Genomic DNA, 26392 nt, shown 5'->3' with positions numbered 1-26392 from the left:
ACCTCATCAAAACACCAAAGAAATGGCCATGAGATTTATCATAGGTCAAACAAGGTCAAAGGACCTTGGGGAAAAAATTAGAATTTTTAAAGACTTAAAAGTATTTTTAAATAATTAAAAACAAACACAAAATCAATTAAATCATGAAAAATATTAATACAGATCCAAAAATTAATTTTAATTCAAAATATGAAAGAGGAAATTATTTGAAATTTTTTGGTGAAACTCTCATATTTTTTGGATCAATATTAAAATTAATATGAATTAATGAAAATAAAAGGAATAAAAGAAAATCAGAAAATATCAAAAAAAAAAGTGAGCCACTTGATCTCCCTCATTAATTGAGGTGGCAGATCAAGTGGCCTGAAACACGCATTCCACCAAACACACGAGTCAGCGCGCTGCAGGGATGGTAATCACAATGAGCGCTCAAGATTAAAATAAATTGGATGGATATTATGGCTGGGAAGCGTGTCAACGCACCGCCGGAGCTGTAACTCTGGTCTTCTTCTCCAGTGGACCTCACCGGACTGGTCCACCCTCAACCATCACCAAAATAAAAAAGGAGGACATGATTTGAAAGAAAAAATGGCGTAGAGCACGAATCTGACCTCAATTTCAACTAACTCCAAATATATAAAAAGATATGAGGAGTTGAATTTTGAGGTGTGTCAACTGAGTTGCTTCGATTTGACCTCTAAGCAACTCAATCTTCTTGCCTACATTGGTAGGACTTCAGACAACCAAAGATCCAAGAGAATTGAGTAGAATTGAGTGAGAATCGAAGAGATGAAGTTTTTTGAAAATTACCTTCAATGTTATGCTGAACTTGATGTTGCTTTCTTCAAACACGATCTGATCACACTTGAGAAGCTAGCAGGAAGTGATTGGAGAGGTTACAAGGCTGTGGATCCTGGAGTTCTTGAATCTCCAACAGTTGAGATTCAAACTCAAATTTCAAATTGAAATTTCTCAGGTTTTCCTTTAGAGTGAGAGGGTTTCAATGGAGGGCAAAGTTGGCGCGCAAGGTGTGATTCAAATGAGCTCATCAGCCTTCTATTTTTAGCCAAAGGGAATGATATTTGCACACTTCAAAAATTTGTCCAAAATTGGCAATGTGAATGGCACGAGTGCATGGGCATGTACAGGCCCATGATGCAATGCATTAAGGTCCAAAATGATTCATATTGAAGTCTGAACGAATATTGAATGGCAAGGCAATGTGAACTGAAGTTTATACATTTGATTCTTTCCAATGATGCGGCCCTGTTAAAGCCATGCGCAAACCTAGCAATCTTCATCCAAAATGCATGAACTTGGGTTCTTTAGAAACCTTGGATCAAGGGGAACAAGTTTAATGTTCAACACTTTTTCATTTGTAACTTGGAACATGGATAATTTTGAGGTGGAAGTTTATAAATTTCAACATGTTGAAAATTTTTCTAAGTGTCATGCCATATACTTCAATATTCCACCTTGCTTAACTTTTTATGTGAGCTTCAAATGAGAAAAGTGTCTTCATAAAAGTTGTAGATATTTCAAAGCCTTTCAAAATGGTCACCAATTTTATGTCATTTGGATTTATAATGATAGAGTTATGCATTTTTGAAGTTTGGAAAAATCACTTGTTCAATGGTATAGGTCAAAAATGACCTATAATGTAACCTCATATCACATGCTCATAAAAGTTGATTTTTCTTCCAATCCAAACATCAAAGTTGAAGTAGACGTCTTGAATTTGTTTGTGAAACTTGGAAATCTTTCATCTCATAAAAATTTGAGCAAGTTATGGCCTTGGGAAGTTGACTTTCAAATTAGGGTTTAGACAAAATGACCTATAATGTTTCAACATAGAAAATGATTTTCCAAGCAAACCTAGTTCTAGGTATCAACATGAAAGTTGTTTGGAATGTCATTTATAGTAACTTTTCTCTTGGAATCATTTTCATATGGTGAAAATTGTAGGAGATAGGGTCTAGGGAGACCCGGTTTTGATCGGATGAATTCATCTAGCCAACCACCATCAACCAACTTGCTAACCTTCAATTATTTTGACTTTCTAGGCTCATGGTAAATCATATATGCATAATATGATGAATTTTAAAGTGTCCCTTGAAAAAATTGACCAATGGTGAGATAGCTTGTTGGAGAAGTTACTTAAGATACCCAATCAAACTAGGGTTTCCAAGGCAAATCACTTCCAAACTCTTGAAGAATACTTGATCAATATATCATTTTATAATCAATGGAACTCATATATGATGCTCATAACCATTATTGGATCAATTCATAGTTGTGCTCTTTGCCATGAGGGTCTCAAACCCTAGATGTGAACTTGATAGATCAATGGTGATCATGCCTTACCTACAAAAGAATTAGGCAAATGCAAAGACATATTTTTGGTATTTTGGTTAGTAAAATGATAATATACAAGTATGATACAATCACATAATGCTTGGTGATCTCTCCCAAAACAAACCTTGTGAAAGAGGGGTAAGGAGGATGCCAAGGTATGATCCCAATGCTAATGTGTCGCTCCCCGGATTTCCCGAATCCAAGTACAAACGCGAAAAGAGGTGGCGAGGAAAAAAAGTAGAGTCGTCAGCTATGTACTTTTATCCTAAGAGGAAGGAAAGGTAGTACTGCATAACCAAGAGGGAACGGATAAAACAAAGTCTCGAACCAAAGAAAACCGAGTAAGGGGGCCGGTTACGTGAAGGGAAGGTTATCGCACCCCTTCACGTTTGTGGTACTCCACAGGATCCACGTTTGTTATTTCTGTTTAAGTGTGTGTATAAAAGTCCTATATGCGATGCGAAAGAGAGAAAATCAAAGTAGGGAAAAGAAAGAGTTATTGCTCGCACAGGCCCTACCCTGCTGCATACGTATCTCAAGAAGGATTGAGAATCAGAGTGTCGTAGCTCGGCTAACCTATTTTTGTTTGTTTTGTGTTTTTTAGATGAACGACGTTACTACGCAATCTACCGGATGCTCTACCTTTGGAGACTTACTCACCTGTAGTAGAAGGAGTTAACGTGTTCTTAGGAGAAGAAAAATCAAAGAGTTTGTTTGTGTTTTAGGAATTCTCATGCAAAAAGGAAGTCCTAGACGAAGTAACTGTGCTACCTTAATTGACATGCAAACGAGAGACTGTACGAAGCCTAGCAATCCTATGGGGAGACGATCACACCAACCAAAAACATATAGCATAAAGTAAACACACCAACAGGGGGGCTCAAGCATACATGGGTAGGGCTTTAGTCAAGAGGGGTCATATCAACCTCGACAAACAAGCCATGGAAAGGTAATCAAATGGGCTCTTAACCACTGACATTGAACGTCAGGGTGAGCAGATCAAAAGGGTAATGAGGATAAGACCTCATAGCTCTTAACCCTGGACAGGGTGAGCTCATGACAAAGCGTGGGGATTCTGAAAGATGGAACCCTCTCCACTGACTGACCGGACAAAAGATCTTGGGCTTTTGTTCTGAAGCATCGACACGTAGTGCGAGCATAAAGAACGACACACTGAATAACGGGGGATTGACTATTAATCCCTTTTATCCGTCAATTGCCTCTTCATGGAGGTCTTTAGCACTGAGACTCTCCTTGGAGGTCTTTGGGCACAAAAGTAAACACACAAAAACATTGCCTCCTATTGAGGTCTTCCAGCTAAGAAAGTGGTAAAGTGCTGGAAAGATGTAAAAGGGGTCAAGAGATCTACCACGCGGATAAAGATCCGAAGTAACAGCAACTAAAGAAATAAGAAACCCAGAGATATCTCAGGCTAGCACCATCAAAGAAAACAAGTCAGTAAAGCACTCAGAATAAATCTCCAAATGGTATCCCACAAATAAAGTGGAATACCAAGCAAGCTATCTCTTCAAGGGTCATGTGAGCCCTCACAAAAAAACTCAACAAACACGTTAGAATGACAAGATGGGGTGCGATCAAGAGTTGCACCAAACAAGAGAACCATAGCAATAACAGTGTCAGGTAAACAGTACACGGATGCAATAGAAAGCATGTCGTAACAAAGCAAAACAGATTAGAGAGCAAACATAAAAAAACAACTGTTGTCATGATCGCTACTGCTTCGCTTAGCGAAGACCTAGCGAAGCTTCGCTATATATTCGCCTAGCGAGGTGCTAGCGAATGCTTGCGGGTTCTGGGTTCTTCTTTGATAACAGTACAATTTCCGAAACCCCTAAATCCTATGGTACCCATTTCAGAAACGAAGTGATTAAACATTCAAGGTATTGTTCTACACATTCATGCACATCTAAACCCACATGCAAAACCTAGCGATACCCACTCTTCGAAATTCACCCATAATACCTCATACTTCAGAAATTTCAAATTGAAAATGTAAAGTGATGGAAATAGGGAAAACCTGATTGGAGAGATCGATTGAAATTGAATTGCACGGTTGGGTTTGCAAAGCAATATTGGGGTTTGTGTGAGATGGAAGTGAAAAGTGTGTGAGTCAGAGTGAATAGTCTCAGAGTCCGAGTGAAAAGTGTGAGAGTCAGAGTGAAAAGTGTGAGAGTCAGAGTGAAAAGGCTGCTCGAACTTGTTCTCGGGTTTTGTTCCAATGAAATTTAGAACTTATACTCTGACTTTTGTTGCTTGGTGGGCTCAAATGAGGGAAAATCAAGCCCATGATTCTTTGTCATTTTTTTTATTTTCAAAACGTGTGGGCTTCGCCTAGCGAAGAATCTGCTCGCCTAGCGAGTAAGATAGCTCAGGAAGTCCTTCTAGGCGCAGGTGACTCTGGTGGCCTTTCTTGGGACTCGCTAGGCGAACCATTCTGCTCGCCTAGCGAGCATGACAGCTCAGGAACATCTTTCCAAATTTGGTAACCTGTGCACTGGACCTTTGTTCCTTCAAGATTACTGTTTTGAATGATGAATAGACCCCATCTGAACATGTTGGAAGTATCTCAAGTCATTCCCTAGCCATTTGACCTTCAGTTGACTTCTGACTTCACAGTTGAATTTTAAACTGTACCGAGCCCATTAAGCTTTATCCTTTAAAGAGAAACCTCTAGTTGATGCACAATCTCCCTTGTGTGGACTGGTCATTCAGATAGAACCCACAAAGTGACTTGGATGATATCCAAGCTTCTTGGAAGGCAAAACTCTTGGAGCTAATTCTGATTGACATGATGAAATGCAATATGAAATGTTAAATGACCTAAAATGAATGCATGAATGAGGGGGCAAATTTGAGGTGCTAGAGCTGCCCCTATTCAATCAACTATGAACCTGAACAGATGAAAGTAGCGGCTATCAGACTTTCAAGGTAAATAGGGATTGAATACCAAAAGAACCGGAGAATTTGCACTCTGTAGGTGAGGAATCAAGGAAAGTGGGGCCATTTACCGATGGCGGCTTCAAAACAAAATTTGATATTTACCGATATCAAAGAAAGCGAGGCCATTTACCGATGGCGGCTTCAAAACAGATTTGATATCTACCGATATCAAAGAAAGCAGGGCCATTTACCGATGGCGGCTTCAAAACAGATTTGATATCTACCGATATCAAAGAAAGCGAGGTCGTTTACCGATGACGGCTTCAAAACAGATTTGATATCTACCGATATCAAAGAAAGCGAGGTCGTTTACCGATGGCGGCTTCAAAACAAATTTGATATTTACCGATATCAAAGAAAGCGCTACACGACCAGACATTTACCGATGACTGGGAAGGAACTCGATGTTTACCGACATCGAACAAAGATGTTTACAGATGAAACAAGACCATACATTTACCGATGACTGGGAAGGGACTCGATGTTTACCGACATCGAAACAAAGATGTTTACAGACACCAAGGAAAGAATACATTTATGAAACGAAACCATTTACCGATGGCGAAAATGAAATACTCGATATTTACGGATAGCGAATCTGCAAGGGAATCTTAAACGACAAAACCATTTACCGATGGTTAACAAGTGGCTGATGTTTACCGACATCGAACAATGATGTTTACCGACACCAAAAAAGGAAAGGACACACACGGGTGTTGACAGAACGATTTTTTTGTAGACACCATGAGAGACATGCCATTTACTGATGGCCAACGATTGGAATTCGACGTTTACCGACATTGAAAGATGATGTTCGTCGACATCAAAGAAAAGCACAGACATTTACGGGGATCAACACGACACTTACCGGTATCGCAAGGATGATATTTACATATGTCAAAATAATGCAGACACTTACCGGTGCCTAAATCGGAAGGGAATCAAGCTTTCCTTTCACAGACTGGTGAGAAAATAAATCTCACTGGGATTACCGATTCTGAATGTTGCCAAGAGCAACTGCTGCAAATGTGCTACACTGATGTTGAAAAATGATCCGTCTCTTCCGGAGATATGATCCAATCTGGTTTAATACATGTATGCATATGTTTGAGTTTTCCCATGGCGTAATGCGCCATACTAATGGAAATGCTTCGCGATTTGAGAATGCGAATGCAAATGATGATTACTACATGCAAGATGCAAAGGGGGGAAAACTCCTGCTGGGAAGGCAAATGATCACTTTACTGAGCACACAATTTCTGATTCGATCTTCCAACTCTGTGGGGACATATGATAATTCTGCTGAGGATACTTACTGATCTGACATTCTCGGAACGGTAGAGAAACCAACTCAACTGGGGAGTCACTTGTTGGGAAAACACCAACCTCTCGACCATGTTGCAGAAACAAATTCTGAACTCGACTTAGACGACCCAACTTCTTACACGACCGGACAGTGTTGAAACAATAGGGTCTTCCTTCGAACAAACTTTGGCTCATCTGCTTTAGCCATCAATCAAAGATAGTAACCTGCAGAACGGCAAGACATACATGCCCCAGGGGATCGTATGGACAAAACATACTCAAGTGTACTCAACATTCAAAATGATTTTCAGCTGTTTTATCTTTCCGCATGTCATCGTCTAGCCTTCATGTTTTTAGATGCAATGTTTATCAAAAATTCGGACGTTTTTTGCAAGCAAAACAGAAAGAAAAAAAAAACAAGCGAGCAATTTGACTGAATAACGACTTTTATTGATTGAAAATGGCCTATAAAGGCGAATACATCATGAAGCAATTCCTAGGAAGAGGTAATTGCGCCAAAAGAGAAAATAAACTATCCTATTGGCAATGTGAACACGGCATTCCACTATTTTCCAATTCTGTTAGGACTCATAGATCTTCACTTTCCCCCAAATTCTTTGCTTTCAGAGAAGAGTGATTGGACCGATCATATCCTTCAAGATGGTAGACACTGAAACGCGATGAAGTACAGATAACTCAGACTGTAGTCTTCGCTTTAATCCCTCTTTTGCCTGGACCGCCTTTTCAGGTTTTCAATCCACCGGGATACCCATTTTTGCCTAAGCCGCCTTTGCAGGTTTTCGACTTACCGGGTGTACATATTATTTTTATTCTTTATCGCTAACTTTTGCCCGAACCTTTTTCTTTTCTTTTTCTTTTGATTCGCCGGGATGCCCTTTTTTGCCTGGACTTTCTTTCTTTGTCCAGCGGGTCAGTTTATGCGAAGTATTTTTTTACTACATCTGAATTCACAGGAGACGAAAAATCTTCACCATCCATAGTTGTAAGCATCAAGGCTCCACCAGAAAAGACCTTTTTAACAACATATGGACCTTCATAATTTGGAGTCCACTTGCCCCTGTTATCTGTACCGGGAGGAAGGATCCTCTTCAAAACTAAGTCACTTATCTGATAGCTTCGAGAACGCACTTTCTGATCAAAGGCCTTCTTCATCCTTCTCTGATATAGTTGTCCATGGCACACAGCTGCTAATCGCTTTTCCTCAATTAAATTTAACTCATCAAACCTGGCTTGAACCCACTCAACCTCGTCAAGTTTTACATCCATCATCACCCTCAAAGAAGGGATTTCAACTTCTACTGGCAAGACTGCCTCCATGCCATACACAAGTGAAAACGGAGTTGCCCCGGTTGACGTACGCACTGAGGTACGATACCCATGCAAAGCGAAAGGCAACATCTCATGCCAGTCCTTGTACGTCACAACCATCTTTTGCACAATCTTCTTAATGTTCTTGTTTGCCGCCTCTACAGCACCATTCATCTTTGGTCTATAAGGAGAAGATTTGTGGTGTTCGATCTTAAAGTCTTTGCAAAGCTCTTTCATCATCTTGTTTTTGAGATTTGAACCATTATCAGTGATGATTCTCTCAGGAACCCCATAACGACAGATAATTTCTTTCTTAATGAATCGAGCAACCACTTGTCTGGTAACATTGGCATAGGAAGCTACTTCCACCCACTTGGTAAAGTAATCAATCACGACTAGGATGAAGCGATGTCCATTAGAAGCAGTAGGTTCAATCTTTCCAATCATATCGATGCCCCACATCGCGAATGGCCAAGGAGAATTCATAATATTCAGAGGGTTTGGTGGTACATGCACTTTATCTACATAAATCTGACATTTGTGGCACTTCCGAGCGTATTTGAAACAATCAGATTCCATGGTTATCCAGTAAACACCGGATCTTAACAACTTCTTGGCCATTGCATGACCACCAGCATGGGTACCGAAAGATCCCTCGTGTATCGAAACGCGAAAAACAACCAGCGGAAAAAAAACATTTTTACAGAGCCGCCACCGACGCTATTCATCCTATGACGGAAAGGAAGCGCATGACTAACCTAAGAAAGGGAAAGGAACGGTCTTACGACCAGAGATTGCAAGGTGCGGGAGTCGGTTACGCAAGGGGAAGGTATTAGCACCCCTCACGTCTGTCGTACTCGACGGGATCCACGCTCAAAAGAATAGGAAAAGGTTGCTAATAAACTGCTCAAAGAAATTGCACAAACTGGAATAATAAGACAGGTGAAAGAAGATGGAGGAAGGGGACTCGGCAGGATGTCGCATCCTGGGCCTACGTAGTTTGTCAGAAACAAACATCAGAGTCAACGTAGTTCGGGAAAGTGGGGAACATGCTCGCTAGGACATCGCATCCTATGCCTACGTATCTTCTCTATACAGAGTAAGAATCAGAGCACTCGTAGCTCGGCTAACGCACGCCGAAACAAAACACCGAAAAGAGACGCTGAGACGTCAAAAGAAACACTCAAAAGGAAACAGAATGCCAATACATGGACTTATATCCGACTCCAAGCAAACAACACAAACAAGGAAACAAAATGCCAATACATGGACTTACATCTGACTCCAAACAAAAGCACACGCTAACCAGCGAACACCAAAGAAAAAGAAAAGGGTGGACACACTAATAGGAAGTCTGGAACTCGAGCCTAATAGTTGTCACACAAACACAAAGAGACGATGAGACGTCAAAAGAAACAAAAAGGTTGAACACACTCAAAAAACAAAAGGGTGCCCGGAGAGATCTCGCTCGATCTCCTGCCTACGTATCTCATCTGGTATGAGAATCAGGGCGACGTAGTTCCCCTTAACAGGGGAGAAACACTCTCTTAACCAGAGACCAGGGAAACAACAAACTAAGAGGGAGACTAACTCGAGCCTAATAGTTGTCATGCAATCCATAATCCCTAAGTTGAGATCTCTAAATCAGAACCTAACTCACACAGGAAGCAAGTCAGCTCAAAAACATCAACACCAGTGAACAAGTATCACACACTATATCCATACAAGAGGCCCAAACAATGGGTAGGCTTTAGTCAAGAGGGGTCATATCAACCTCGACAAACAAGCCAAACTGTAAGGGTAAACAGGAGCTCTTAACCACTAACATTGAGAGTTAGGGTGAAGCTGATGAAAGGTGGTAATGAGGATGAGACCTCATGCTCTTAACCCTGGCCTGGGTGAGCTCAAGACAATGAAAGCATGGGGATCCAGAAAGAGGGACCCTATTCCACTTGACTGACTCTATACAGAAATCTTGGGTACATGTTCTAGAGCATCAGCACGTAGTGCGAGCATAAAGAACGACTCACTGAATAACAGGGGACTGGCTACTAGTCCCTTCTATTTGTCAATTTCCTCTTCACTTAGGAGGACTTATCAAGTAACATGCCTCACTTGGAGGTCTTTGGCACAAATGTAAACAAACACAATCAGAGCCTCATAAGGAGGACTTCAGCCAAAATGCCTGCCAAAAAGGTGACAGGACTTCCAGACTACATGGAGTAAGAAGGCTAAACTACCTCAGTGGTGTATCAACCATAATCCAAAGCTTAATCAAAAGCAAAGCTAGCAAGCAACTAATGTACCTGTACAAAAGCCAACCAGTTAATATCTCAATCAGAAAACCAACAGACGACAGTGGAACTTTCCAATACTTACAACTCAATTCAAGGCACAAATGCAAGAACTCAAATTGAACTACAAAACAACAATAGTTAGTGTTCAAAGGTATTTGCATCTCACAAGGTGAGATCAAACCAAACATCAAGGTTAATCTCCAAACCTGAAACACAAAACACAATTAGTTATGTACAAAAACACTAGTGCAAAGACTAGGTTCAAAAGCAAGTCAAATGACCAAAACAGAATTCAATATTTTGCACAACGCATATTCAATCAATCAAGAAAAAGTCCTCAAAAGGACCAATGCCAATTCATAAAGCAAATGCTTCAAACAATTCATGTCATGCAAAGGCAAACAATGTGCACAAAGTTGGACATCCAAATTAGAAAATCCAAATTAAAACAGAAACACAAGCAATGGTCTTGAAATTTTTCATGTGAACTCCTCATGTCATGAATGATCAACATGAAAAATATCAAATCCAGAAGATCTCAAATGATAGGTAAACAAAAATGCACAAATGCTACATCCAAAATGTGACACAAATTGTCACAACATATCTTCATGTGTCCAAAACAGTGATAGCATATGATAAAAATCCCAAACCAAAGCTCAAAAATCAAATCACATGTGAGGATCAAGCACACCAAATTTCAGATCAATTGGATTAACCATGGAGCTTTCACAAAGCATTCATCATGACATATCAATTTGGCATATGGTTCAATCAAAAAAACACAATTAAAAATCCAGCTATCAACAAATCAAGAAATAAATTCTATAAAAACTAGAGATCAACACAAGAATGTGAAAAACAATTGGAGTGAAATTGGATGATTTTTCAATTTTTTATGATTTTTTTAAGTTGAACAAATAAAATGAAATAATGCATGAACATGTGAAGGAAAATGAAATTCACAAAATGCATCAACTAGGACTTGGACCCACGCTCACAAGGTTGGCAAAGGCGCTCAAAAAATGAAATCAGAAACATGCTATTGCCTGGAGTCGAACCCACGCCAAAGGATATGAAGAAAACAAATGAAATCCACAAAAGCACAACAAGCCAGGATCGAACTCATGCGCTCTTGGTCAAGAAGCGCTTGTGAAACGCCGCGTTTCACTTATGAAGTGGCGCACACATCAGCATGGTCCTCGCTCACATGGCACGGTCAAACACACAACAACCACTCAAACTCACACGCGAGCAAACAGTCACAGGTCCACATGGCACTAGCCCTAGGAGGTTGCAGACGGCGGTCACAGCCGTCTTCTCCGGCCAGGCAGGCGGAGCTCCGCCGTGCAAATTACCAGAATTGGACAAAATTTACATCAATCGAAAGGTCCTTCCACGAGGATCTCAAATATCATATCATCTAATCCTAATTCTTGCTAGGTTTCATGGATCGAGCGAAAACATTTTCATGAGCAAAACTTTAAGTTCATCATACATATTCATTTCTTAACCAAAATCAATTCTAATCATATCAGCATGTTCAGCAAGGTGAGATATACACAATCATGTACATGAAACATCAAAAGGTGAGGATCGAATTTCAACTTACTTGAGATGGCAGTGACATTACACGCGTGATCAAGTGCTCAAACTCTCCAGATATGCTCCAATAATCCTCCTATGAAGCTTTGTGCAAGAAATAGTGGTTGAAGGCACGTGAATCTAGCTCAATTTCAAGCTTCCATCAATATATGAATGTTCATGAACCTGCTCAGATCTTGCTCAATTCTTCAAACCAGGCCTGGATCCTTACTCAATGATGCATGATAAGCAAGAATATGCAGAGAAAATTGGTGTTTGTGTGAAAAAAAATGAAAATCCAAGTGAGAGAATTTTGGAGGGAAATGGAAATTTTGATCTCAATTCTGTTATTCTCTCCCAAAAGTAGTTATGATTTGGTATTTATATGACCTCTTAATGATGCTGTTAATCCAATTAGCCAATGGTTAATCAAAATTAAGGAAAAATAAGGTGTGGTGCAAAAATGGCAAGTGTGCTTAGCATGTGGTCATGTGTATGTGAACAGTGCCATGCAAGGGTATAAATTCACTTAAAGTTCATCAATAATCAAGATGGGATTGGTATATTGCTTGTATAATCCACCAAATTTGAAATATCAATTTTCCCTCCAAAATGCACATGTATGGACACATGATCATATGAGCTTCTTTCATGTAAGGCAATGATTCATTTGGAAAGTATTGGTCACAAGGAGTATTTTGCAAAAAGAATGGACCAATTTGGAGTTTTGAATCAAAAATTATGCCATGTTGAACCTCCATGTACACTTTGTGATCATTTGGCCATAACTTCTCAACCAATCATCAGATGATCATGAAATAGGACTTTTTGAAAAGAGGCGAGAAATATCTTCAACTTTCATGTTCACCAAAAATCCATTTGAAGCTTCTTTGATGTTGAAAAATCAAGTTGAATATGGACCAGAAACTTGCCATTTTTGGAAACTTTTAATTACAGGTCACTTTCCATTTTTGGAAACTTTTGCCATGGCTTCAAAATCTTCAAGATAGATGTTTAAAATGACCAATGGACCTCTTTTGAACATGATTGAGGTGTCTCAACTCATTTCCCCACCTCATAGCCCTCAGCTCTTGCACAGTTGACTTTCTGGTCCTTAGATGACCTTGACATGCCCTGATCAGCTTGAGCCTCTACCACTTGAGGAAATTGCTCAAAAATGAAACCCTAGCTCATATAAACCCAATATATAAATCATATGATCCTCATCCCAATAAAATATCTCATCTCCATGAGAAACCCTAGCTGGAATAAAGGCATTGATTAGGGTTGACCAGAGGTTAGAACCCTAATCCAAAGGAACTTGATCATGAACAATGAAACCTTGGATGATGATAGAACCATGATGATGGTAATATATCCTTGCAAACAAGATAATGCTCAAGACTCTTGAAGGATCAGGAAACCCTAACTACAGTGCAAACCCGCAGATGGTTGATCATCCATTCATAAAGACCTTCAGACTTGAGTCATGTACCTTCTCCATCTTTTGAACAGACCTTGGAGGATGACCTTCTTATTTTCAGATGATATGCAAAATGCAATGCCTAATGTCCTAAAATATGAAATGCAATGCGTCAAACTAGTCCCAAGAAGAGGAGGGAAAATTTTGAGGTGTTACAACTGCCCCTATTCAATCCACTGTGAACCTGTCGATATGAACAGCCTCGGCTTTCAGATGATCAGAGTGAAGAGTGGTTTAATACCAAGAACAGACGAACAATTTGCACTCCGCTGGGAATTATTTTATTTTTTGCTTTTCTTGAACCCCAAAACTTCTTGATCTTTTCCTTGCTTTTCTTGGACCCCAAAACTTCTTGATTTTCATTTCCATCTCCGCCCGACGGAAATTTTCCTCCAATATCGTGCTACTGGGGAATATTGTTGATCCAACATCACGATGCTGAACTCCTCAGAGTAACATCTTCCAACTTCTATCTCCGCACGACAGAAATTCTTCCTCCAATATCGCACTACTGGGGAATACCGTTGATCCAACGTCACGATGCTAAACTCCTCAGAGTAACATCTTCCAACTTCCATCTCCGCACGACAGAAATTCTTCCTCCAATATCGCACTACTGGGGAATACCGTTGATCCAACGTCACGATGCTAAACTCCTCAGAGTAACATCTTCCAACTTCCATCTCCGCACGATAGAAATTCTTCCTCCAATATCGCACTACTGGGGAATACCGTTGATCCAACGTCACGATGCTAAACTCCTCAGAGTAACATCTTCCAACTTCCATCTCCGCACGACAGAAATTCTTCCTCCAATATCGCACTACTGGGGAATACCGTTGATCCAACGTCACGATGCTAAGCTCCTCAGAGTAACATCTTCCAACTAGAAAAACCAATTCTCAAACGGTAACCACGGCTCGAGACTAGTTTATGCTTGCAATGCTGATGCATGATTTTTTACAGCGTAATGCTCCATAACCATGGAAATGCTACGCAATGAATTATGCAATATGCTATGCTTTTCTAAATGATGAATGTATAAGAAATGTCCCCCTCAGGGGACGGCACGAGCAACTCTACTGAGGAACCCGATATCTCTCCAATCTCCAACCCTGCTTGGGATAACACCGCTGCTTGGGAAACAGCTACCCTCACTGGGGATGACCTCCACTGAACCCGATCCGCTTGGGGACTTCGCTGGGGAAACAGCTACCAACACACACCTCCGCTGGGGAAACGGCAATCTTCATACCTGCTGGGGAAACGGCAACCTTCAGGCCTGGCTGCCGAAGAAACACCGACCTCGAACCCGCTGGGGAGATACGCAATGTTGACACGGAACACCCGTCGACTCATCGAGTAACGGCATTCACCATCTAACCATAATGTCAATTTTCCATTTCAGACTTTGAAGAGTCTTCTTGATTAACCCTCTAGGATCGTTGCAATTCTTTCGCCGTTTTCACACCATTCCTCCACTCCTTGTCCCTGATTGGACTCGAAGGAATCTTTCGTCAAAAAGTTTCACATCACAACCTGCAAGTGAGTGAAAATATCTAACAGCACCTGCAAAAGAGATCGTTAGATAAAAACGTGCCCCAGGCGTGCCAAAATTTCAACACCTGGGTCACTCTACCTTCCAAATAAGATTTCAAGTTCTCAATCCTATAAACATGCATTGGAAGGGACCCGCATATCTCAAAATGCAAAGATTCTCTATCAAAATAAACGGATGTTTTTGCAATCAAAGCAATAGTGAAAACAAAAACAAAATTATTTGACCGAATATGCATTTTATTGATTGAAAAAGGTGGCTCGTAACTGAGCAATACACAAGAAGCAATCCCTGAAAAGAGGTAATTGCGCACAAAAGGAAAATCTATCCTAATGGCAATGTGAACCCGTGATCTCATCGAGTTCCAATCCGCTTACAACCCATATGTCCTCAAGACTCTCTGTGCTTTCTGCCTTCTGAATAAGACGCTTCCGACCGATCTCCGCCGGGGATTACCCATGTGTCATATCCAAAGTACCAACGATCATGCTAAACGCAGTTGTTCGTTTCAATCCCTCTTTTGCCTGGACCGCCCTTTCGGGTTTTCAGTCCACCGGGATACCCTTTTTTGCCCAAGACGCCCTTGTGGGGTTTTCGACTTGCTGGGTGTACAGTTTTTTCTTTTTATCCCTAACTTTTGCCCGAACCTTTTTTTATTTTTTTTGTTCGCTGGGATGCCCATTTTTGCCTGGACTATTTTATTCTTTTCGTCCAGCGGGTCTCTTATACGAAGTATTTTTTAACTGCGTTCGCATTCACAGAGGATGGAAAATCTTCGCCATCCATGGTCGTTAACAACAAGGCTTCGCTAGAGAAAACCTTCTTGACCACGAATGGACCTTCATAATTGGGTGTCCACTTGCCCCGATGATCGTTCTGAGGAGGAAGGATCCTTTTCAACACCATATCTCCCATATGGTATACACGAGGTCGTACCTTTCGGTCAAAAGCACGCTTCATTCGCTGCTGGTACAACTGCCCAAGACAAATGGCTGCCAGCCTCTTCTCCTCAATCAGGCTTAACTCTTCGTACCGAGTCCTTACCCGTTCAGCCTCTTCCAGTTTCACATCCATCAGGACTCTCAACGAAGGAATCTGAACCTCAACCGGTAGTATGGCTTCCATCCCGTACACAAGCGAGAAAGGCGTTCCCCCAGTAGATGTACGCACCGAGGTTCGATACCCGTGCAATGCAAATGGCAACATCTCGTGCCAATCCTTATAGGTCACAACCATTTTCTGCACAATCTTCTTAATATTCTTATTAGCTGCCTCGACCGCCCCATTCATTTTTGGACGATAAGGAGAAGAATTGTGATGCTCGATCTTGAACTCCCGGAACAGTTCTTCCATCATCTTATTATTGAGATTAGAACCATTATCAGTAATGATTCTTTCGGGAACCCCATATCTGCAAATGATGTCTCTCTTCAGGAACCTGGCAACGACCTGTTTTGTCACATTCGCATAAGATGCCGCTTCCACCCACTTGGTGAAGTAATCAATAGCCACTAATATAAACTAGTGCCCATTCGAAACTGTAGGCTCGATCTTTCCTATCATATCAATGCCCCACATAGCAAACGGCCATGGAGATGACATCAAACTCAACGGGTTTGGAGATACGTGCACCTTGTCAGCATAAATCTGGCATTTATGACATTTCCGCACGAAGTTGAAACACTGGGCCTCCATTGTCATCCAGTAATAACCAGCTCTTAACAACTTTTTCACCATCGCATTCCCGTTGGCGTGGGTACCAAACGACCCCCCGTGCACCTCTTTCATCAATTGGCTTGCTTCTTTGTCATCGACACATCTAAGCAAAACCCAATCGAAATTTCTCTTGTACAAAACTCCATCTTTGTTCAGATAGAACACCATGGCCAACCTCCTCAGAGTCTTTCGGTCTTTTTTAGATGCTCCCTCGGGATACTCTTGGGTCTCCAAATAGCGTTGGATGTCATAATACCACGGCTTTTCATCATCAGGCGCTGTTTCGACAGCAAATACATAAGTCGGTCTATCCAACTGTCCCACCTCAACATTAGGGAATTGATTCCACCACTGCACCTTAATCAAAGCGGCCAGAGTAGCCAAAGCATCTGTCAAAGGATTCTCTTCTCTCGGCACATGGTGTAATTCCACCTTGGTGAAAAACGTCAACAATCTCCTCGTATAATCCCGGTATGGAATTAAGTGAGATTGATGCGTATACCATTTCCCGTTAACCTGGTTCACAACCAAAGCTGAATCTCCATAGATAACGAGGTTCTTGATCCGCAAATCAATCGCCTCTTCGACACCCAAGATACAAGCTTCGTATTCAGCCACATTGTTGGTGCATTCAAACGTTAGCCGGGCAGCAAAAGGAATGTGGGATCCCTTCGGCGTAACCAAAACAGCACCAACTCCACTACCATTCACGTTAACGGCCCCGTCAAACATCAGAATCCATTCGGACTCAGGGTCAGGCCCCTCCTCCGGGATAGGTTCCTCACAATCTTTCGATTTGAGAAACATGGTGTCCTCATCAGGGAACTCAAACTTCATCGGTTGATAATCCTCAATGGGTTGCTAGGGAGGTAATCAGACAATACACTCCCCTTGATTGCTTTTTGAGAGGTACACTGAATATCGTATTCAGTCAAAATCATTTGCCATCTCGCAGCCCGTCCGGTCAATGCTGGCTTCTCAAATATATACTTGATCGGATCCATCTTGGAAATCAACAAAGTGGTATGAACCAGCATATACTGTCTTAGTCGGCGAGCAGCCCATACCAAAGCGCAGCAAGTTTTCTCGAGCAGTGAATATCTTGTTTCACAGTTGGTAAACTTTTTGCTAAGGTAGTAAATTGCATACTCTTTTCGACCAGACTCGTCATGCTGCCCCAATACACACCCCATAGACCCCTAGATGACTGTCAAGTACAGAATTAACGGTCGTCCCTCCACAGGAGGCATCAGAATCGGAGGCTCCTGCAAATATTCTTTTATCTTTTCAAATGCCGCTTGGCAATCATCATTCCACCTGACCGTTTGATCTTTTCTCAACAACTTGAATATGGGTTCACACGTGGCTGTTAGATGAGATATGAACCGTGAAATGTAGTTCAATCTACCTAAGAAACCACGAACCTCCTTCTCTGTTCTCGGTTCAGGCGTTTCTTGTATTGCTTTTACTTTAGCAGGATCAACCTCGATTCCTCTTTCTCTTACAATGAACCCCAGCAACTTACCGGACCGCACTCCAAAAGTGCACTTATTCGGATTCAACCTCAATCTGAATTGTCTCAATCGGTCAAACAACTTAGCCAGATCTACCAGATGCCCCTCTTATATTTGGGACTTCGCTATCATGTCATCAACATAGCATTCGATTTCATGATGAATCATATCATGAAACAAAGTCACCATGGCTCTTTGATACGTGGCACCGGCGTTCTTGAGACCGAATGGCATCACCTTATAACAAAAAGTGCCCCATGGTGTGATGAACGTCGTTTTCTCCATATCATCTAGCAACATTTTAATTTGATTATAGGCAGAAAAACCATCCATGAAGGAAAACACCGAGAACTGAGCTGTATTATCTACCAACACATCGATGTGAGGTAATGGGAAATCATCCTTCGGGCTAGCTCTGTTCAAATCCCGGTAGTCCACACACATCCTCACCTTTCCATCCTTTTTCGGCACTGGCATAATATTCGCGACCCAAGGCGGATAATTAGTGACAGCTAGGAAACCAGCATCCAACTGCTTTTGCACTTCCTCTTTAATTTTCATGGCCATCTCGGGTCGAGTTCTGCGCAACTTCTGCTTCACTGGAGGACAATCTGCTCTCAATGGCAACTTGTGTACAACGATATCGGTATCCAACCCTGGCATATCTTGATAAGACCAGGCGAAGATATCAACATACTCTTTCAACAGCGCTACCATTCTGCTCTTGACATTCTCCTCCAAAGCAGCCCCAACCTTCACTTCCTTCCTGACCTCCTCGGTACCCAGATTCACAATCTCGACTTGCTCCTCATGCGGTTGAATCACCTTCTCCTCTTGCTTCAACAACCTGGCTAATTCCTCCGGCAGTTCACAATCTTCTTCGCCTTCCTCTTCGGCATGATAGATTGGATTGTCGAAGTCATATGAGGGTGTAACAGGATTGTTATCACTGAGATCCGGAGAATGATCGCATCTGCATGAATGTTGATTCATGCATTGCTTTAGAGTCGGGACGCGACAAATGAAAAGAAAGAAAATGAAAACAAACATTGCCATTTTTATTAAACTGCAAAAATAAATGAAAAACAGGGAACACCGCTTTTAGTGCGAAAAACATCCTTTTATTAATGATGCAAATATTGCAAAATGAAACACATGAGGTGGCCCTTACAATGAACCATTACGTTTCGGGCAAAACGTATGGCTTTCATGCAGACAGAATTGAAAAACAGAAATATTACTCTTCATGTAGAGTGACAGTGATGATCTTTTCGGCCTTCCAGTTCTGGACCTCCATCCCTGGTACGCACGGTTTTATCCACGAGTCGAGCTCGCAGTCACTGTCGATCTCTTCACCCACCGCACATATGCGATCTGCATTCTCAGAAATTGCATTCACCCCCATCGGACCATGCGTCGGCATGGGATTAACATTAACATTTGGCGATGGTGCAAAATTGATGGCCTTGGAGTCCACCAGGTCTTGGACAACATGCTTAAAAGCTTTGCAACCCTCAACATTGTGCCCGGGAGCACCAGAATGGAACTCGCACTTAGCATTCTCATCATAGTTGGCAGGCCTCTGATCTGGTCTTACCGGAGCCAACGTCCTCAGTTGTACCAACCCGAGATCCTTCAATTTCTTTAGCAGAAAGGCAAATGTCATGGGTGGCCTGTCAAACTGACGATCAATCATCCTCCCTCTCACTTGATACCCAGCCCGTTGTGCTCTCTGTTGAAACGGTTGTCGTTACTGTGGCTGTTGCTGTTGTGCGGGTTGATTATCAGCAGGAATTGTTACTGCAGCTGTGTGCTGGTAGTAACGATCCCTACCATGTCCTCTTTGGGCATACACAGCACTAGTGTCACCCTCCTTCTTATGCTGACCGTTACCAAAGGGCTTCTTCGATCCAGACGACGAAGCACTTCCCTGTATCTTTCCCATCTTCAGCCAGCTTTCAATTCTCTCGCCTGCCACTACAATGTTTGCAAAACCAGTGACGGGATAACCCACCATTCTCTCAGCAAAAGTCCCCTGAAAGGTACCCATGAACAGATCAGACATCTCTCGATCCACCAACGGTGGTTGAACTCTGGAAGCTAACTCTCTCCACCTCTGTGCATATTCTTTAAACCCTTCATTTGGCTTCTGAGACATACCCTGCAACTGGGTACGGCTAGGAGCCATGTCAGTATTGAATTGGTACTGTTTAAAGAAAGCATCTCCCAAGTCCTGCCAGCTCCTGATATCCAATGATCTCAACTTGGTATACCACTCCAGAGACCCACCAGACAAGCTGTCCTGGAAGAAGTACATCCATAGCTTCTGATCCATAGTATAGGCAGATATTTTCCGAACAAAGGCCTGGAGATGAGTTTTCGGGCAAGAACTCCCATTATACTTGTCAAACGTGGGCACTTTAAACTTCTGTGGGATCACAATCCCCTCAACCAGCCCCATATTTGTCATGTTGATAGCCCCAGGAGTAGCATGGCTTTCCAGAGCCCTAATCTTCTCCGCTAGTACCTGAATTTCTTTGTTTCGTAGTTGAATACCGTACTGACCAAATTGCTCGTTCAGCATCGAGAACTGATCTTCTTCTTTATCCTCAATAGCCCCAAAGAAAGGAGGAAACTGATTATCCTTCAGAGGACCTGGCCCTCCGCCTGCAGCGAAACCAAACCCACCACCATTGTTGACAACTACACCAGCAGTAGTTGCCTTCCTTCTGGGATCACCACCATCCCTAGAACCATCAAGACCATTGTTGGAAACACCCTCTTGATTATTGCCACTATTGGCAGCCGACGCCCGCTCAAGCCTCTCCACTTTCTCAACAAGTGCTTTCTGCCCCAAGGCGAACCCTTGCATGACGTTGATCAACTCTCCCATCTTCTCTTTCAGCTCGAGAATGTCAGCGTTGGGTGGATCCATCAGTTTGAATTTGTTGCGCCTGGTAGGGTATCTGTGCGGACGAGCTACGTGCAAAGGAATGATTCTACGTGCGCAAGCAATAATTTCTGAGTCAATCAAACATGTTAGAAACTGACACCTGCAAAACAGAAGACAGGTTATTATGACTCACGCATGAATGCAATGTCTATCCGTATGAGGAACATTTTGTCCTTTGATGCTGGCTTCATCGAGATGGATAAAAATTTGACAATAACATTCTGACATCAGTATGTCTCTCAACCAGAATCTCAATCGAGAATGTACCCTGAGTATGGATAGACATGGGTTAGATGCAGATGAATGCAAGATGGGAATGATGCAGATGCATGAATGCAAGGCATAGTGCCATCCTCCAAGTCATCTGAACATCAACTGTACTGGATTCCGGTCTCTGAACTGATCACAACCATCTGAGGGACCGAGTAACCACAAATCCAACTCGGGGTTCCGAAATAAACGGAACCGGAGGATACATCACCATCATCACAGCAAAGCCACTGATCGGATAACAACAAGATCCTCTGAACAAGTACCCTCAAATTCAACCCGGGGATCCGAAATAAACGGAACCCGTTGATAAATACCACGGACAGAACTCCGGCGTGTCAAAAATAAATATCCATAAATCCAACTGAACCAAAGTCATCATCAAATAATCACCATCAGAACTTGTGCTTGCCAGAATCAAACCCTCCCCTCACAGGTGGATTCTATAAGGTCATCCTAAGGCGGATAATGGTCTCGACAATCGGATGAGATACTCAACGGGTTTGCCCTTTCGGGTGTGCCGTTGCAGCTCTCATAAGATCATCTAAACCAAAGATCCGGGAAAGAACGGTCACCGAAGTCAACAGTTCAAAAGAGGTAACCCAACCAAAATGGACTACTCCACCCGGAAGAGCTCTCTCAGAAGAACCTCGTCCGACTGTGGTATGTCATGTCTCCACATCATGTTAAAACCACATGTGCAGAGACATGAGACCACACTAATCCTAGGTGTATACTCGGGCCTGGGTTTTAGCCCCACTCAGAAAACCCACCCCAAAACATAGGAACCACACCTGTCCAGAATCCAGCACGGTAATAATATGATGCATGCAAACATATATGCAAGTATATACAATCACAGTATAATAATCATAAATGCAATAAATAAGCAGTAAAAGCAACCCAAACTACCCTAGAGAGCACTAGGATTGACTCGCTTAGGGAAGATGGACCAGCAAGAGGTCAACTTCATGAAGTCCCCAGCAGAGTCGCCAGCTGTCGCAACGCGAAATACAACCGGCGGAAAAAAACATTTTTACAGAGCCGCCACCGACGCTATTCATCCTATGACGGAAAGGAAGCGCAGGACTAACCTAAGAAAGGGAAAGGAACGGTCTTACAACCAGAGATTGCAAGGTGCGGGAGTCGGTTACGCAAGGGGAAGGTATTAGCACCCCTCACGTCCGTCGTACTCGACGGGATCCACACTCAAAAGAATAGGAAAAGGTTGCTAATAAACTGCTCAAAGAAATTGCACAAACTGGAATAATAAGACAGGTGAAAGAAGATGGAGGAAGGGGACTCGGCAGGATATCGCATCCTGGGCCTACGTAGTTTGTCAGAAACAAACATCAGAGTCAATGTAGTTCGGGGAAGTGAGGAACATGCTCGCTAGGACATCGCATCCTATGCCTATGTATCTTCTCTATCCAGAGTAAGAATTAGAGCAATCGTAGCTCGGCTAACGCACGCCGAAACAAAACACCGAAAAGAGACGCTGAGACGTCAAAAGAAACACTCAAAAGGAAACAGAATGCCAATACATGGACTTATATCCGACTCCAAGCAAACAACACAAACAAGGAAACAAAATGCCAATACATGGACTTACATCTGACTCCAAACAAAAGCACACGCTAACCAGCGAACACCAAAGAAAAAGAAAAGGGTGGACACACTAATAGGGAGTCTGGAACTCGAGCCTAATAGTTGTCACACAAACACAAAGAGACGCTGAGACATCAAAAGAAACAAAAAGGTTGAACACACTCAAAAAACAAAAGGGTGCCCGGAGAGATCTCGCTCGATCTCCTGCCTACGTATCTCATCTGGTATGAGAATCAGGGCGACGTAGTTCCCCTTAACAGGGGAGAAACACTCTCTTAACCAGAGACAAGGGAAACAACAAACTAAGAGGGAGACTAACTCGAGCCTAATAGTTGTCATGCAATCCATAATCCCTAAGTTGAGATCTCTAAATCAGAACCTAACTCACACAGGAAGCAAGTCAGCTCAAAAACATCAACACCAGTGAACAAGTATCACACACTATATCCACACAAGAGGCCCAAACAATTGGTAGGCTTTAGTCAAGAGGGGTCATATCAACCTCGACAAACAAGCCAAACTGTAAGGGTAAACAGGAGCTCTTAACCACTTACATTGAGAGTTAGGTTTAAGCTGATGAAAGGTGGTAATGACGTTGAGACCTCATGCTCTTAACCCTGGCCTGGGTGAGCTCAAGACAATGAAAGCGTGGGGATCCAGAAAGAGGGACCCTATTCCACTTGACTGACTCTATACAGAAATCTTGGGTACATGTTCTAGAGCATCAGCACGTAGTGCGAGCATAAAGAACGACTCACTGAATAACAGGGGACTGGCTACTAGTCCCTTCTATCTGTCAATTGCCTCTTCACTTAGGAGGACTTATCAAGTAACATGCCTCACTTGGAGGTCTTTGGCACAAATGTAAACAAACACAATCAGAGCCTCATAAGGAGGACTTCAGCCAAAATGCCTGCCAAAAAGGTGACAGGACTTCCAGACTACATGGAGTAAGAAGGCTAAACTACCTCAGTGGTGTACCAACCACAATCCAAAGCTTAATCAAAAGCAAAGCTAGCAAGCAACTAATGTACCTGTACAAAAGCTAACCAGTTAATATCTCAATCAGAAAACCAACAGACGACAGTGGAACTTTCCAATATTTACAACTCAATGCAAGGCACAAATGCAAGCACTCAAATGAACTCATCACATCCATTGACCTACAAAACAACAATAGTTAGTGTTCAAAGGTATTTGCATCTCACAAGGTGAGATCAAACAAAACATCAAGGTTAATGTCCAAACTTGAAACATAAAACACAATTAGTTATGTACAAAAACACTAGTGCAAAGACTAGGTTCAAAAGCAAGTCAAATGACCAAAACAGAATTCAATATTTTGCACAAAGCATATTCAATTAATCAAGAAAAAGTCCTCAAAAGGACCAATGCCAATTCATAAAGAAAATGCTTCAAACAATTCATGTCATGCAAAGGAAAACAATGTGCACAAAGTTGGACATCCAAATTAGAAAATCCAAATCAAAACAGAAACACAAGCAATGCTCTTGAAATTTTTTATGTGAACTTCTCATGTCATGAATGATCAACATGCAAAATATCAAATCCAGAAGATCTCAAATGATAGGTAAAAAAAAATTCACAAATGCTACATCCAAAATGTGACACAAATTGTCATAACATATCTTCATGTGTCCAAAACAGTGATAGCATATGATAAAAATCCCAAACCAAAGCTCAAATATCAAATCACATGTGAGGATCAATCACACCAAATTTCAGATCAATTGGATTAACCATGGAGCTTTCATAAAGCATTCATCATGACATATCAATTTGGCATATGGTTCAATAAAAAAAACACAATTAAAAATCCAGCAATCAACAAATCAAGAAATAAATTCTATAAAAACTAAAGATCAGCACAAGAATGTGAAAAAAAATTGGAGTGAAATTGGATCATTTTTCAATTTTTTATGATTTCTTTAAGTTGAACAAATAAAATGAAATAATGCATGAACATGTGAAGGAAAATGAAATTCAAAATGAAATTCACAAAATGCATCAACCAGAACTTGAACCCACGCTCACAAGGTTGGCAAAGGCGCTCAAAAAATGAAATCAGAAACATGTTATTGCCTGGAGTCGAACCCACGCCAAAGGATATGAAGAAAACAAATGAAATCCACAAAAGCACAACAAGCCAGGATCGAACTCATGCGCTCTTGGTCAAGAAGCGCTTGTGAAACGCCGCGTTTCACTTATGAAGTGGCGCACACATCAGCATGGTCCTCGCTCACACGGCACGGTCAAACACACAGCAACCACTCAAACTCACACGCGAGCAAACAGTCACAGGTCCACATGGCACTAACCCTAGGAGGTTGCAGACGGCGGTCACAGCCGTCTTCTCCGGCCAGGCAGGCGGAGCTCCGCCGTGCAAATTACCAGAATTGGACAAAATTTACATCAACCGAAAGGTCCTTCCACAAGGATCTCAAATATCATATCATCTAATCCTAATTCTTGCTAGGTTTCATGGATCGAGCGAAAACATTTTCATGAGCAAAACTTTAAGTTCATCATACATATTCATTTCTTAACCAAAATCAATTCTAATCATATCAGCATGTTCAGCAAGGTGAGATCTACACAATCATGTACATGAAACATCAAAAGGTGAGGATCTAATTTCAACTTACTTGAGATGGCAGTGACATTACACGCATGATCAAGTGCTCAAACTCTCCAGATATGCTCCAATAATCCTCCTATGAAGCTTTGTGCAAGAAATAGTGGTTGAAGGCACGTTGATCTAGCTCAATTTCAAGCTTCCATCAATATATGAATGTTCATGAACCTGCTCAGATCTTGCTCAATTCTTCAAACCAGGCCTGGATCCTTACTCAATGATGCATGATAAGCAAGAATATGCAGAGAAAATTGGTGTTTGTGTGAAAAAAAAATGAAAATCCAAGTGAGAGAATTTTGGAGGGAAATGGAAATTTTGATCTCAATTCTGTTATTCTCTCCCAAAAACAGTTATGATTTGGTATTTATATGACCTCTTAATGATGTTGTTAATCCAATTAGCCAATGGTTAATCAAAATTAAGGAAAAATAAGGTGTGGTGCAAAAAAGGCAAGTGTGCTTAGCATGTGGTCATGTGTACGTGAACAGTGCCATGCAAGGGTATAAATTCACTTAAAGTTCATCAATAATCAAGATGGGATTGGTATATTGCTTGTATTATCCACCAAATTTAAAATATCAATTTTCCCTCCAAAATGCACATGTATGGACACATGATCATATGAGCTTCTTTCATGTAAGGCAATGATTCATTTGGAAAGTATTGGTCACAAGGAGTATTTTGCAAAAAGAATGGACCAATTTGGAGTTTTGAATCAAAAATTATGCCATGTTGAACCTCCATGTACACTTTGTGATCATTTGGCCATAACTTCTCAACCAATCATCAGATGATCATGAAAT

The sequence above is a fragment of the Lathyrus oleraceus genome, chromosome 4 (genome assembly GCF_024323335.1).
Source record: "Lathyrus oleraceus cultivar Zhongwan6 chromosome 4, CAAS_Psat_ZW6_1.0, whole genome shotgun sequence".
Lineage (NCBI taxonomy): Eukaryota > Viridiplantae > Streptophyta > Magnoliopsida > Fabales > Fabaceae > Lathyrus > Lathyrus oleraceus.
This window is presented reverse-complemented; position numbering follows the sequence as displayed.